The sequence below is a fragment of the Oryx dammah genome, unplaced genomic scaffold (assembly GCF_014754425.2).
Source record: "Oryx dammah isolate SB20612 unplaced genomic scaffold, SCBI_Odam_1.1 HiC_scaffold_21, whole genome shotgun sequence".
NCBI classification, from domain to species: domain Eukaryota; kingdom Metazoa; phylum Chordata; class Mammalia; order Artiodactyla; family Bovidae; genus Oryx; species Oryx dammah.
The window spans coordinates 64,885,367-64,901,273 of NW_024070205.1; the positions used below are offsets into that span (position 1 = coordinate 64,885,367).

General features: G+C 35.9%; 1 protein-coding gene across 3 annotated transcripts in view; it reads right to left on the reverse strand.

Moving 5' to 3' along the window:
* The window catches only part of BRINP3 (BMP/retinoic acid inducible neural specific 3), a 480,300-nt gene that overhangs the window by 73,676 nt on the left and 390,717 nt on the right, over nucleotides 1-15,907 (reverse strand). The gene's annotated exons all lie outside the window — the stretch shown is intronic.

Consider the following 15,907-nt stretch of genomic DNA (forward strand, 5'->3'; position numbering starts at 1 on the left):
AAATGAAATGCATTAAAGTTTTTTGTTTGTCTTTTGTCTTCGTTTCCAGTGTAGGAAATTTAAGCTGGTGTACACCTTTGTAATGTTAAGTTTTCTTCATTCATATAGCCATTTGTTTTTAGAAAATAGTATATCACTTTAATGCTAAAGGAAAGGAACTCTGGGGTTTGGTCACTGCTGTTCAGTTGCTAAGTTGTGTTCAACTCTTTGAGACCCCACGAACTGCAGCATGTCAGGCTTCCCTGTCCTTCACTATCTCGAGTTTGCCCAAATTCATGCCCACTGAATCAGTGATGCCATCCAACCATCTCTTCCTCTGTCACCACCTCTTCCTCCTGCCCTCAGTCTTTACCAGCATCAGCGTCTTTTCCAGTGACTCGGCTCTTCACATCAGAGGGCCAAAATATTGGAGCTTTGGCTTTAGCATCAGTCCCTCCAGTGAATATTCAGGGATAATTTCCTTCAGCATTGACTGGTTCAATCTCTGTGCTGTCCAAGGGACTCTCAAGAGTCTTTTCCAGCATGATACTTCAAAAGCATTAATTCTTTGATGCTCAGCTTTCTTTATGGTGCAACTCTCACATTCATATGTGACTACTGGAAAAACCATAGCTTTGACTATACAGACATTTGTCATATACCATTTCAATTATGTGCTATATATGTATACATGAATACCTGTGTGTATATACACAAACACACACACATACACATGAGAAATGTATGGTAAAAATTAATGATGGGTTTCCCTGGTGGCTGAGACAGTAAAGCATTTTCCTGCAATGTGGGAGACCTGGGTTCAATCCCTGGGTCAGGAAGATCCCCTGGAGAAGGAAATGGCAACTCACTCCAGTACTCTTGCCTGGAAAATTCCAGGGACTGAGGAGCCTGGTAGGCTACAGTCCATGGTGTTGCAAAGAGTCGGACACAACTGAGAGACTTCACTTTAATGATGAAAGGAGGTGATGAAGGCTGTTTTTCTGGGGGACGGGTCCTCAGCATGAAGATTATAAAATACACCAAGTTTAAGGGTGGCAAACTGCTTCTACAATGTGTTACCATATTAACGGGAAAGACTCGAAGCCAAGTATTAATTTATTGATGCAATGACAAGTGATGGTTTTGACATAACCTATTTCATCTACACACATTAAAGCCTCCAATATTATTCATATAGAAATCTTTTCATATAATATGGGCAAACTTTGAGTGTTATTCTTCTCTTATGCATATACTATTATTATTATTATTTTACAGACTAACACATTTGAAAATTGCATTCTCTTCTAAGTTGGTCATATCATGCCCACATTAAGATATTAACCTCTCTACATTTTAATGGGGGAATAATCAGCATGAAAGTTTCATGGATAACATCATAATTCTGATTTAAAAGATGGACTTCTTATTTGAGATAAGAAAATTATCACAGCATTCTAGTAGTGGATGATATTCAGATTCCTATTTATTTTGGCAAGTAAACATACATCCATTTCTCACATAAAGTAAGTAAAACTGTGAGAAATGATTCAAGTAGAAATGAGGCTGATTTTCAACCTTGAGTTAAATATGTGTAAAAATTAGATGTGCATCTCTTCTAAGAATTTTATTGTCAATAAAACTATAAGATTTGGGGAAACACTAGTGTCTTGAAATCTATATAGATCCTCACTTTGTGGTCAGTACATGGTTAATAACTGATAGTTAATATGATGTCAACAAATAATTTAGTTGCTGTGTTCCATAACATATTTTCTCTGAGATATAATTTCATGTACTGATTAATCATCACAGAAAGGTGTGCATTTAATGCAACCCTTCATCTCATGCAAAATATTGAGGTAAAAATCATAGAGTTCAAGTATATAAAAAAATGTGAGAAAAATATATTTTGGTAAACAAATTAGCATTTAACTTGAAGTACCATATCAAGTAATTCCTTCATAGAGATGAAGTAGTGCAGTCTCCAAGTCTTTCTGAGAAAGCAATTAAAGCAATTATTTGTCAAGAATTGGTACCTAGCACTCAGAAATCATCTAAGAAATTGAGAAAATAAAGATTTTCTAAAATTATTTCAGCTCAAGGTAATTGTCAAATATTTTATGGTGATTGAAGTGATTGCATTTTAACTGAAAACAATTCTAGAAGCTGCAATATTGAATTAAAAATTGTGCTATGTTGTTTTCCAAGTGTTTACTTTGAGAAAGTAACGAGCATTTTAGGATGCAAAAATGTTTGCTCTGTAAAATCCTTGTTTAAACAAATCTATCTCTTTTCTAATTGTAGGACACTGTAAAACATTTGGCATCCATATATACAAAGTAGACTTTCAAGCAAAGTTTATAGTAATTCAAACTCCAAATTTTCTTGATTATGGCTGTTTAAAAAAATATGTGTTATGTATTTATTTTAGAAAATAAACATTAATACCTCACAAAATGCAACTTTTTAGTGGAATGTAATGAAGGAGTATCAACTGCTTAGTAAGGAGAAAAATGAAGGCTTCCAAAAGCAGAACTTCCAAGTACCCTCTGCAGCATGAGCCTGTGGGCAAGTGTCAAATAAAGAACTGGTTCCGACTGCTTAAACAAAGTGGTTCTCACTTCAAATAGTGCTGGAGAGAAGCATCTTAATCTTGCACACTGTGGAGTTTGCCTCCAAGATGCAATGAATAGGACGTTTATTTCCAGAAAGTTCACTTAAGTGTTAAGATAGTTCTCTGAAGCTATGTTGATGATATTCTCAAATCTGACTATTTAAGCCAGCAACCCCATTGAGTTCCAGGGGGAAGGGAACTTGAGGGTGACATGCAGTCTTTCTTGAAAGACTGTTTAAATGCCATGAAGATGGAGTAGGAAGTATTGAAATGACATCAGGACAGTTAACCACCTGAAAACAAAGGAACAAACCTCTCTTATTTGGAATATATGTTACACTCATGACTATTCCTCTTGGCTCTTAGCTTCCTTTTCCTTTGCTCAGAGAATAAGCCAATTTAAAAGAAAGATAAGACAATACTATAAGGTTTTCACTTAAAACATATAATAAGCTTATGACCACTGTTTGCACACACATCCAAATAAACATATACACACGAGCCCACAGAATTTCCAAAAGGAGCAGAGCCTTTTGATTCTGTTAATATTATCAGAAGCAACTATCTAAAAAGAGAGCTTCTATGTTTTAAATTTTGATCACTTTTCTGTATAGATTGTGAGTTGTAGACAGCATTTTCTAGGCAAAATTCCATGGTGACTAATTCTCTGATTGTTCCATATTACCTTTATCCACGAGGAAAAAAATAATACCAAGAAGGGAAAACACAACCCAATAATCCCACAGATTTTTATTGTTTTAATATTATTTTTCACTCTGTCTAAAATTAAAGACTTCTATGACTAGCATATGAGGACTTCCCTGGTGGCTCAGATGGTAAAGAATTTGCCAGGAATGCAGGAGAGATGGGTTCAATCCCTGGGTCAGGAAGATCCCCTGGAGAAGAGAAAGGCTACCCACTCCAGTATTCTTGCCTGGAGAATTCCATGGACAGAGTCGTTTGGCAGGCTACAGTCCATAGGGTTGCAAAGAATTGGACACAACTGAGTGATTAAGCACAGGGACACAGGACTATCATATAATTGATGTTTTGTAAGTAAGTATGAATTTGCCATAAAAGATTTGTTTTCATTTAACATCTATCAAGATCTAATAAACTGAAAGATCATGAAATCAGTGCTGCAACTGAAGGTCAAAGTAGAAACTTTATAGATAAAGATAAGGACAATCTAGAGCTGGGAAAACTAAAACATAGGCTACCCTAAAAGTTAGGTGAAGGAAAGAGCATGAGAGAAAAAATAAATTTGCCTACTTTGAAATTTGTTTTGAAGTGGCCTCTACCCAGGAGGGTGGGCACACCATTTTTTTTATCCCCTCCTTGAAAATTCATCTTGCTGGCTTTCTTGAATCAGAATACAGTCAAGTATGAGCTACTCTATACAAGAAACAATGTGTTTCTTACATCATTTATACCATTATCCTATGACAAATTTTATTTTGACTATGAAACACATTTTGCATAAAATTCACTACCATATTAATATTGACATGTACATAAAAATGATATTTTTATTTACAAATAAATATTTATTTAAGTGTCTTTCATGTACTGGGTACTTTATAATTCCTCCATTTTTCACATTTCTCAATAATACATTGAAGATGTCAAAATATGGAATTCTTTATAAATTTACAGATTCACTATTATCTAGCAAATGCCTATGAGTCATCATGGAGTGGTTGAAACACAAAAAAAAATAATTTTAAAATTACTTTTTAATATAGAAATGCAAAGAAAATTAATATCCTGACTTTTCCATACAGTTTCATATGAAATTGCTCTCAGCAAATTCCCTTATATTAATATATAAAAGCCACTCTTAATTAAATCACAAATTCTGCAATATTAAAGGATTCTGGAGGCCATACAGTAAGGTCCTTTTAATAGTTGGGATACAAGTTTGGATGCAGTAACATAAGCTAAATAAGATTGGCTTCAATAAACTTCCGTTTCATTTTCTCTCAAATATGAGTACAAACATAAACAATCAAGGACTGCAAAGCTAACTTCAAAGAAATTAGATATCACTAATATTAGTATGTGTTCTCATGTCATAGCTTTTATTTTTTTTTATTTTTACTTTATTTTACTTTACAATACTGTATTGGTTTTGCCATACATTGACATTCTAACCATCACATCTGCATTTTAGTTAGGGAGAAGATGAAACATATATTCTTCTTTCTTTAAGGATCCAATTCAGTAGCTTCATGCATTTCTTCCACTTATATCCATTTGTTATCCATCCAACGTTCAAGGGAGGCTGAGGGGGTGGTACAGCATGTGCTTTGCCAAAACAAAGGGTTGTATTAGAAAGGAAAGAGAAATCAAAGAAGAAGAGATGTAACCTCTCTGTTGTTCAGTCTCTAAGTCGTGTCCAACTATTTGAGACCCCCATGGACTGTAGCACACCAGGCTTCCCTGTCCTTTGCTATCTCCTGGAGTTTGTTCAAATTTCCATTGAGTTGGTGATGCCATCCACCTATCTCATCCTCTGCCACCCCTTTCTCTCTTGCCCTCAATCTTTCCCAGCATCAGGGTCTTTTCCAATGAGTCTGCTCTTCGCAGCAGATGGCCAAAATACTGGAGCTTTGGCTTCAGCAACAGTCCTTCCAATGAATATTCAGGGTTAATTTCCTTAAGGATTGACTGGTTTGATCTCCTTTCAGTCCAAGGGACTCTTCAGAGTCTTCTCCAGCACCACAATTCAAAAGCATCAATTCTTTCATGCTCAGCCTTCTTTATGTTCCAATTCTCATACCCACACATGTCTACTGGAAAACCCATAGCCTGGACTATATGGATCTTTGATGGCAAAGTGATGTCTCTGCTTTTTAATATGTGGTCTAGGTTTGCCATAACTTTTCTTCCTATGGAGCAAGCTTGCTTTCTAAGGAGCAATCATCTTTCTATTTGATGGTTGAAGCTACTTCCACAGTAATTTTGGAGCCCAAGAAAATAAAATCTGTCATGGTTTCCACTTTTTCCCCATCCATTTGCCATGGAGTGGTGAGACTGGATGTCATTATCTTTGTTTTTTGATTGTTGGATTTTAAGCCAGCTTTTTCACTCTCTCTCCTTTTTCTCCCTTACCAAGAGGCTCACTTTCTGCCCTTGGAGTGGTACCATCTACATATCTGCAGTTGTTGATATTTGTCCCAGAAATTTCAATTTCAGCTTGCAAATGTGAACCTCTATGACAACCCCACAATTTGTCTTCTAGGTCTATTAGGTCCTCATGAAATCATATACAAGCCCTTGTCCTTTGAAGTAAAAGATTTTTACTTTACTCTCCCAGGTCTCCCTTGAATCACTGAAGGCTGGTTCAAGAGTTAATAATTAGGAATATGAAGATGTAGAAACAAAGAATAGCTGATGGGTTGGGAAACTGGAAAACATTTAAGCTATAAGTCCTTCCTATAGCAGTATCACTGTACTCTTAGTTCCCTGGAAAATATAGATAAAGCTTGACATACATTCCTAAGTTGTTTTTTTTTTTTTTTTTAATAGGAAGCAGACCCCTCAACAGATGAAAACTGCTGACTGAAAAACAGATCTTAGACTGGTTGAAACCAGAAGGCTGATGACAATGTGAAACTTCACCTTGATGCCAACCAATTAGAGAATTGTCCACAAGCTGATCACGCACCCTGAAGCCTCCTCCCTCACACTGTGTTTAAAACTCCTTCCTTGAAAGCCATTGGGGAGTTCAGGTCTTTTGAACATGAGCTGCCTGTTCTACCACACATTGAATTTTGGTGTAGTAGCTAAGACTAATATCCACAATTATTCAAAAAGGCACCGCAATTCTCATTTCTCCAATAAATATGTGAGAAGCTATAAAACTACAATTTGCAACAGATTGCATGCAGAAACAGCAGTGGGGATTCAATTATCTTTTCTTAAGCCAAATATTAAGGAAATGTGCAAAAATCATTAAAGTTTAAATGTTATATATGTTAATAATATGTAATAAGCTTGCTTAATGTTCTTTAAAGTGTATGAATAAATGCATATTTTTAAATCTCTGTTTCAATTTTACATGGTAAATATAGATTGCATTTATATATACATATATATGTAGATTTATAGCTTCCATAACACAAAAGCTTTTCAGATTTCTCAATAATTGTTATGCATTTGAAAGAGTCTTGAGACCAAACAGGTGGTAACTTCCAGTCAAGGTCATCAGAGAATTTAGGCAAGAAGATTTATCACTAAAATAACAGAAAACAACTAAACTTACTGTGCAGAGTGACTCATAGAATGATGCTTAAGGCCATTAAAATGGGCCAGTTGAAATATACCCCCATCCTAAATTTTTGGTTTTTTGGTAAGGGAATAATATCTATGCCTCTATAATTCTTCTTGCCCAAGTTGCCAGTAGCTTATTTAAAGCAGGTTTAATCTATTTTTTCTAGGAATAAATAGGGAATACCACATAGGATATATCCAAATTTATATCTGTTTTTAAAGAAACAAAAATCACCACTTAATTGCTGATTATATATTTATTAATAGAAGATATGAACTATAAACCCTGATCACTTTTTTGAATACTGAGAAACTAATTTAACATATCCTGATGATGACTTAAAATTCTTTTCATTTCTGTATTTCTATTGTTTATAAATTAGGAAATTACTATTCTTCACAGATTTTCATTTTCTTCATGAGCCAAACAAAATGTGACTTTTTCCAATATTTAACAGCCAAATTTACTTTACATCATTGTTTTTAATATTATGTATTTGTGGTTCTTTATTAGTTGCTATAATGTACCATTGAGACTTGCCAAGTACCATTAAGAGTATGTCAAGGCTGTATATTGTCACCTTGCTTATTTAGCTTATATACAGAGTACATCATGCAAAATGTACTGGATGAAGCTGGATGAAGCACAAACTGGAATCAGTATTGCAGGAGAAATATCGATAACCTCAGATACACAGATGACACCAGCTGTACAGCAGAAAGCAAAGAAGAACTAAATAGCCTCTTGATGAAAGTGAAAGAGGAGAATGAAAAAGCTGGCTTAAAACTCAACATTTAAAAAACTAAGATCATGAAATACAGTCCCATGACTTCATGGCAAAAAGATGGGGAAACAGTGACAACAGTCTCTGACTTTATTTTTGGGGACTCCAAAATCACTGCAGATGGTGACTGTAGCCATGAAATTAAAAGACACTTGCTCCTTGGAAGAAAAGCTATAACCAACCACTCAGACGGTAAAGCATCTGTCTACAATGCAGGAGACCCGGGTTCGATCCCTGGGTCGAGAAGATCCCATGGAGAAGGAAATGGCAATCCACTCCAGTACTATTGCCTGGAAAATCCCATGGACAGAGGAGCCTGGTAGGCTACCGTCCATGGGGTCACAAAGAGTCGGACATGACTGAGCGACTTCACTTCAACCTAAACAGCATGTTAAAAAGCAGAGACATTACCTTACTGACAAAGGTCAGTCTAGTCTAAACTTTGATTTTCCCAGTAGTCATGTATGGATGTGAGAGTTGGACTATAAAGAAAGTGGTGTGTGGAAGAATTAATGCTTTTGAACTGTAGTTTTGGAGAAGACTCTTGAGAGTCCCTTGGACAGCAAGGAGATCCAACCAGTCAATCCTAAAGGAAATCAGTCCTGAATATTCATTAGAAGGACTGAAGCTGAAGCTGAAGCTCCAATACTCTGGCCACCTGATGTGAATAACTGACTCATTGGAAAAGCCACTGAAGGCAGGAGGAGAAGGGGACAACAGAAGATGAGATGGTTGGATGGCATCAGCAACTCGATGGACAGGAATTTGAGTAAGCTCTGGGAGTTGGTGATGGACAGGGAAGCCTGGCATGTTGCAGTCTATGGGGTCGCAGAGTCAGACATGACTGAGCAACTGAACTGAACTGAAGACTTGGCAACAACTTGTGTTTTTTCCTTGTCCTCTTTCCCAGGCCAATAGTCTCCCAAATTGCCTACCAGGAGCCAGCACGGGAGATCCCACCCATGACAAGGTCATGTGGAGAGACCTGATGGGCAAGGCGAGTCAGGTCTCAAGGGATCCTCTGCCTGAGCATCTACCCTGAAACCAAAATCTGCCTGTTTACTGTCTGCTATACTGTACTCTTCTGACATTACAGGAGGCTATCTCTGACCACCTTTCTCTGGAAAAAGTTAACTTAGAGCTCCAACTGGTCTCCTGCATTTGATAGGAATGTTTCAGCTCAGATCCCTCTGATGGCTCTCTAACTTGCCTGACAGGTTCTCCCAGACTTTTACAACTTGAGATTGTTTACAGCCCCCAACCGTGAGAGGCACGAAGCTTAAAACATCTTAAAGATATAGAGCCTTTTAGAGCTAAGAATTAGTTTGATTGTTGAGTTAATGTTTACTGCCAGGCTTCCATATCCTTTATCTTTTAGGCACCTGGGAGGATATTAATCAATGTAAATGGGATGCAGAAATAGGAATATAGTAGTTTTGATGTTAGCAATACTAGACTTTTGAGTTAATGAATTTTCTCTTTGTTATAAATCACTGTACTCCTCTTTTTTTGTTATAAATTGTTGTGTCCTTGCTATGTAAGAATGTAACTTTATTTAGTGCTTTCTGAGAGTGGCACCAGACGTTGGGAAGAACAACACTATTACCCTTATCAGAAAAGGGCTGTAAAATGTTAATTGGCCTTCTGGCCAGAAGATAATGTAAATCACCTAAGACCCTTTGTATACGGGAAGACTTGCAGAAAGAAAGCCTGGTCTTGATAAGGGTCAGGGCTGCTGATGCTGCATAACTTTGTATTATCCATTGATCTCTATGTACAAGCAAAAGTATAAAAAGCTTTCCTGAACAATAAAGGATGGACCAGTTTCTCAGACCAGCTTCTCGAACTGGTTTCTTGGAAATCTGGCTCCCCCCATGTCGAATCTCTCTCTCTCTCTCTCTTTCTCCCTCTCCCTCCCTCTCCTTTTCAGGATGAATTCCCATCTGGGGTGTGGAGCCTCACCATGTCTACTTACTTGCCCTGGCTTCTAAGACCCATGCAAGAGGGAGCCCAGGGTGGAGCACCCTCCGCTATTCAAGCCAGCACTGATGGCCTAACGTAGATGGTGCAAACCTCTTGTCTCGAGGTTTTATTAGCTCTCCACGTAAACCAAGTTATTCAGCATCTTTTCTCCACTATTTTTCCTATTACACTATTCTTTCCTAATCTTATATTTCTAATTAAATAATGCTTTTCTAAGATGCCAACTCTGTCCTCACTTCAAATTCCCTGGATCCACCTGGGCTGGACCCCAGCAATTGCCTTTTTCAACATTGTGTAATAATTATGCCTTGGATGCTTATCTATATGCTCTAGTAATACAAAGACTTTGATAAAATTAATTATCAAAACAAAGAAAAAATGAACATATTTACTGCACTAGTCATTGAGGAGCCTCCTTTATCTCAAGAGTTTTATGCCATGTTGATGATATTTATTACCACAGGCAAATCACGTGTTCAAACTTCATTTTTACTGTTTCCAGGATATATTGAAAATGGATAAAGATTTTATTTGATTTCTATATATTCTAGATTGACATCTATTTATATCTATTAGACTTAAGAAGTGAAAGAAACCAACTCCAATGAACAAATGTTATAAGACAAAATTATTGGAAGCACAGAGGCAGTATCTCATATATGCATTAAAATGCATTAAAAATAAAAAACATTATTATAAAAATAAAATAAAAATAAAAATGCATTAAAAAAGCAAGTTTATCTAAGGTGAAGAGGCACTGCTGCTGCTGCTGCTAAGTCGCTTCAGTCGTGTCCGACTCTGTGCGACCCCATAGACGGCATCCCATCAGACTCCCCCATCCCTGGGATTCTCTAGGCAAGAATACTGGAGTGGGTTGCCATTTTCTTCTCCAATGCATGAAAGTGAAAATTCAGAGTGAAGTTGCTTAGTCGTGTCCGACTGAGTGACCCCATGGACTGTAGCCTACCAGGCTCCTCCGTCCATGGGATTTTCCAGGCAAGAGTACTGGAGTGGCACTATTTTGCAGGAAAATATCAATGAGAAATTGTAATGGGATTCCAAGAGCACTAAACCAAATTAAAAAAAAAGTTTATAGAAAGATTTCAGTAAAGAGGGGGCATATCGCAGAGAATGGGGGTCAACAAAGAGAGAAAATGGATATTCAGCAAAGGAGGTGGAAAAAAGAAAATAGGCTAAAAAAGGATGAAAAAGGACTCAGGGGAAAATAAGATTGAAAAGGAGTTTTATACATCATTACTGCATGCCAGATGTTGAGAAATAGTATTCACAAAGATTTTTCCCCACGAAACTGTTAAATATCTATTTTCCTTGCATGAATTATAGAGTGATAACTGCTTGCTGATGCATGAGGGACACAAAGGGTCATGTTTTGATTTTGAGAAGGAAATGTTGAATAACAAAACTTCAGAAAGAGAAGTACACTAGAGAGTTAAATGAACACAGGAGTTTAAAGGACACCTGAATTCTTTATCTCCTATTGGGTTCACATGCTAGCTTCATTGTCATACACCATGGACAGTATGCTTACACAAAAGAAATGGCTGGCTAGTCTGCTCACCCTCACATCTCACAGTGTTAACTGATAGAGACAAAACCAGTCTGATACTGTATAAATGCTATGTCTTGCCTAAATTTACATGTTGGAATCCTAACCCCTGAAGATGATGCTATTGGGAAACGGAGCCTTTGAGAGGTGCTTAGGTCATGAGGATGGAGCCCATGTGAATGAGATGAGTGCTCTCCACTAGAACCCCACCATGATGGCCCCTCGATCCTGGACTTCAGTCTCCAAAACTACAAACTGTTATTTGTGAGTCATTTAGTTTGTGGTGTCTTTCGTTTATAGCAGCCTGAACAGACAAAGACATTGTCTCAGCTCCACTTGAAAGAATGGAGGAGAGCATTCATCTGCTTAATGGAGAAACAAAACAGAACATGATATGCATATTGTAACAGGTGATCCAATTTATGTAGAGTGGGAAACATTTTACATACAGTAATAATTCATTGCTGTGTGCATTCAGAGGTTGAACTAAAGTATTAACAAAAATATCACAGAGCACTCATCAAATATGTATTGAGCACTTGTTGTCTGGGAATGTGAAAGCTGTCTCTAGAAACTCCAGCTGAAACTAAGCATTCAGATTTCATGAAATTCTGCCTGTATCTCATCTTTTCAGCATTCCACTGGGCAGAGTAATTCTTCCTAAATACGTTAAAATTTCCACAGTTCATTTCAGCATTACCAGATTCCATTTATCCTCCCCTACCCACAGACATTGTTCAGTTACTCAGCTTCATTTTCCTCAAGTGTTCATGTTGTTTGTTCTTCCTCTTAGTTCATAATCATGTCATTTTGAATTGGACTAGAATTGGAGATTGTAAGGAGAAGGAAGAGAAAAATGGGAAAGCTGGCTGACTCCACAAAATTATACAAATCTGTATTTGGAGATCAGTTTGAAATGGCACTTCAGTTAAGATCAGTTTGATATGTAAGATTTTAGATTATTGCTATGGAAGTTACGTTAGTTAAAATGCATATGTATATAAGTATATATTATATATTAAGGTATATATAATGTATACATTTATATATAATGTATATATTTGCATTTAATTCATGGACATAATATATAATATATAGCATATGTACATATATTAATATGATGTATATGAGTTATTATTAGTAAAATATTCAGTATTAACTCACAAATACCTGGATTCAAGATTCAGTCTTATTCTATATGTTTTCCATATGATGGATACTAAAGTAGTAACTTTCTTTCCTTAACATAACATGAACTATATTTATAAACTTTTCAATGATATACAAGTTAAATACTTTTAAAACACTTGATAGCATTTTTAAAGACAGAGAATACATATTAATATTATATTAGAGCCCATGTTGGCAAAATTTTACTGTAGGAGCCAGGTAGCAATACTGTAGGGTTTCAGGAGCATGCAGTGTTCAATAACTGCCAATAGGGTATGAAAGTGGGCACAGACAATATATAAACATATGGGCATGGCTTTTTTATTGGTGCATATTTTAATATAAATTCATACCATCCTCATCCATCAAAAATACTATTCTCCATTTGATTCTTTTTCAACAGGCTGATACAAAAATTGGTGAGGGATAGGTTTGACCTATATGCCAATTTCTCACTGCTGTCATAGAGAATATGTAGGAGGTGCATGACACAGCTCTCAGACAAAGAATGACACAGACTTCAATTCATCCTTTTCTGTGATGTTAGTGATTTCATCCTGTATCACTTTCCAATGTTAATGAAGAAGAGATAACTTTACAAAAGTGTTTTAATAAAATTTTTGAGGTTAGTTGCAAGTTTGCATGCGCTGGCTCAGGATATCCAAATGCACATCAACTCCATGAGCCACGACAATACATTGATAGCTTGAAATTGACCATGGTGGAAATATTTCTACCACAAAACTCAGTAAATGTGAATAAATTAGGTTTCCTACCCCTAGAGAGGTGGTTGTTAAGCCTTTAGCAAGAGACTTTTAAATGTAATATTTCCATGGACCCTTGGCTACTCTGCAAATAAGACATGACAGCACAAAATAGTGTAGTTGAGGTGCTTTCCAGGAATATTACATGAATACGTTTCAATAATTGCTGCAACTATTGTTCTTTAATGAAATGAATACAGCATTTTTACTTATCTCAAAAATTTCTGAATAGCAACAAAAGTTGACTACCTCAAAGAAACCACATGATCACAGGCTTTGGAATTCACTTCAGTGAGAAAAAGCATTTTGATGTCATGGGAATTCATGAGAGGGATAGTAGTAACAATGCAGAGCTGCCACCTTGAAAGAGGGCCACACTTTACCAGAAAGAAAGAATTACATGCTATATTATGGAGAAAAAAAAGAATCAACTGCCCCACCATTATTTAGGAAGAATTAAGAAATGATGCATGGCAAAACCAATACAATATTGTAAAGTAATTAACCTCCAATTAAAATAAATAAATTTAAAAAATAAAAATAATAAAACAATAAAATGCCAAAAAAAGAGAAATGTTAGTGAGATATATTTTGCAGGTCTCATTTTTCTTGTTTATGCTTATTTTTCCAGATTTTAGAATATCAGATATTGGAAGCTAGTTCTGAGAGTTGGACAAGTTCAAGAGGAAAACTGAAAAAAATTCCACAAAGGAGGGCTAAAAACAAAAATACCTGCTAGAAGTGAATCATTGATATTACTTATTCACTTTCTCTTTCAAAAATTTCTGAAAATACACCCCACAAATTTCCAATCTCTTTTCCACTGAATTCCGCTAACAATCTCTATTATATATATACATATATATATAATCTCCAGTTGTGCTCGATTAAAAGAACACTTAAAGTCAACAAGTTTATAAGCAAACTCATCAATTGCTTCCATCTCATTCTCTCATATTTCCTCTTATGTTTGAGGATAAGATTATCTATTTCAGTGGTTTACAAACTCTAGCTCACACAGGGAGCATAAGGTTCATTGCAGTTAAATAAGTGTCTTTTTCAAGCTGTAATTCTCTGTTAGGGAATATTTACTTGAAGTTTGCAGATAGATATATAAAAAAATATCTTATGCATGAACTAAATAAGAAAACTTACAGGAACTATAAAAGAACAAATCTTAATCGTAGTGTTTAGAGAGCAATTTACAGCAGTGAATGCTTATATTAAAAAAGTGAAAGCTATGAAGTCAATAACCCACGTTTTCTCTCTATGAAGCTAGAAAAAGAAAATTAGAGCATTCACATAAAGCAAATAGAAAAAAAAAGAAATAATAGCAATCAAGTGGAAAATCAAATAAAAACAGAAAAATAATAGAGAATATAAAGGAAACTAAAAGTTAGTGTTTGAAAAGAAAGAAAATTGACAAACTGACCAGATAGACAGATAGACAGATCAGGAAAAGAGATGGACAAAAAAATGAAAAGACATCCCAGATACTGGAAGGAGATATTTTTATATCAAACAGTTTCTAAAAGAACGGGGCATACAAATAGATAAATTACTCATACAACTCAATAATGCAAATTAAAAAAAAAAAGACTAAGAGGGAAGAAAATTCAAATCGATATTTCCCCATAGAAGGTAGAAAATGGACTATAAACACATGCAAAGATGTTTAGCATCATTAGTCATGATGGGGAAATGTAAATTAAAACCACGAAAGGATATCACTTCACAACTGCTAGAATGACTACAATCAAATGGCCGATAATAAAAAGTGTTGGTAATGATGTGGAGTAATTGGAGCTGTCACTCATAGTAGGTGGAAATATAAAACAGTAGAGCCATTTTGGAAAACAGTTTGCCAGATCCTCAAAATGTTAAATATAGAATTATTTTCTGAATAGTCCATTATGTCAATCCTAAAGGAAAGCAACCCTAACCAACCATTTGGAAGGACTGATACTGAAGCTGAAGCTCCAGATTTTGGCAACCTGGTACAAAAAGCTGACTCACTGGAAAAGACCCTCGGAAAGATGCTGGGAAAGATTGAAGGCAAAAGGAGAAGGGGGTGGCAGAGGATGAGATGGTTAGATAGCATCACTGACTCAATGGACATGAATTTGAGCAAACTCTGGGAGATAGTAGAGGACAGACGAGTGGCATGGTAAAGTCCATGGGGTTGCAAATAATTGGACACAACTTAGTGACTGAACAACAACAACATATCCAAGAAAATTGAAACATATGTCCAGATTAAAAAAATAAAGCACACGGGAATGTTCACAGCAGCATCATTTATATTTGACAAAAAGTGGCAACAACCTCAAGTCCATCAAATGATTAATTGATAGGTAAAATAAAATGCGATATACTACTGATACATGCCACAAATGGGTAAACCAGAAAGTACTATGCTACATGAAAGAAGTCAGTCACAAAAGCCCCCATACCGTACAAAATGTCCAGAATAATCAAATCTATGGAGACAATTAGTAGATTAGACAAATCTGGAGCGACAAATAGCCGAGGGATGGGCGTGGGAATATGGGGAGTATGGGCATGGGCGTATGGGGTGGAAAATGGGTCCAATGAAAATGTTCTCAACTTAGATTGCATACATGTTGAATATGCTAAAGCCCAATGATTGTAAAGAATGCCAATGATTTATTTTGAAACTGAATTTTAAAATGTCTGAACTTTTTTTTTTCAGTGAAATAAATTTGTAGTTATAGATTTCTTAATAATTTAATCATCGAGTCAAAGT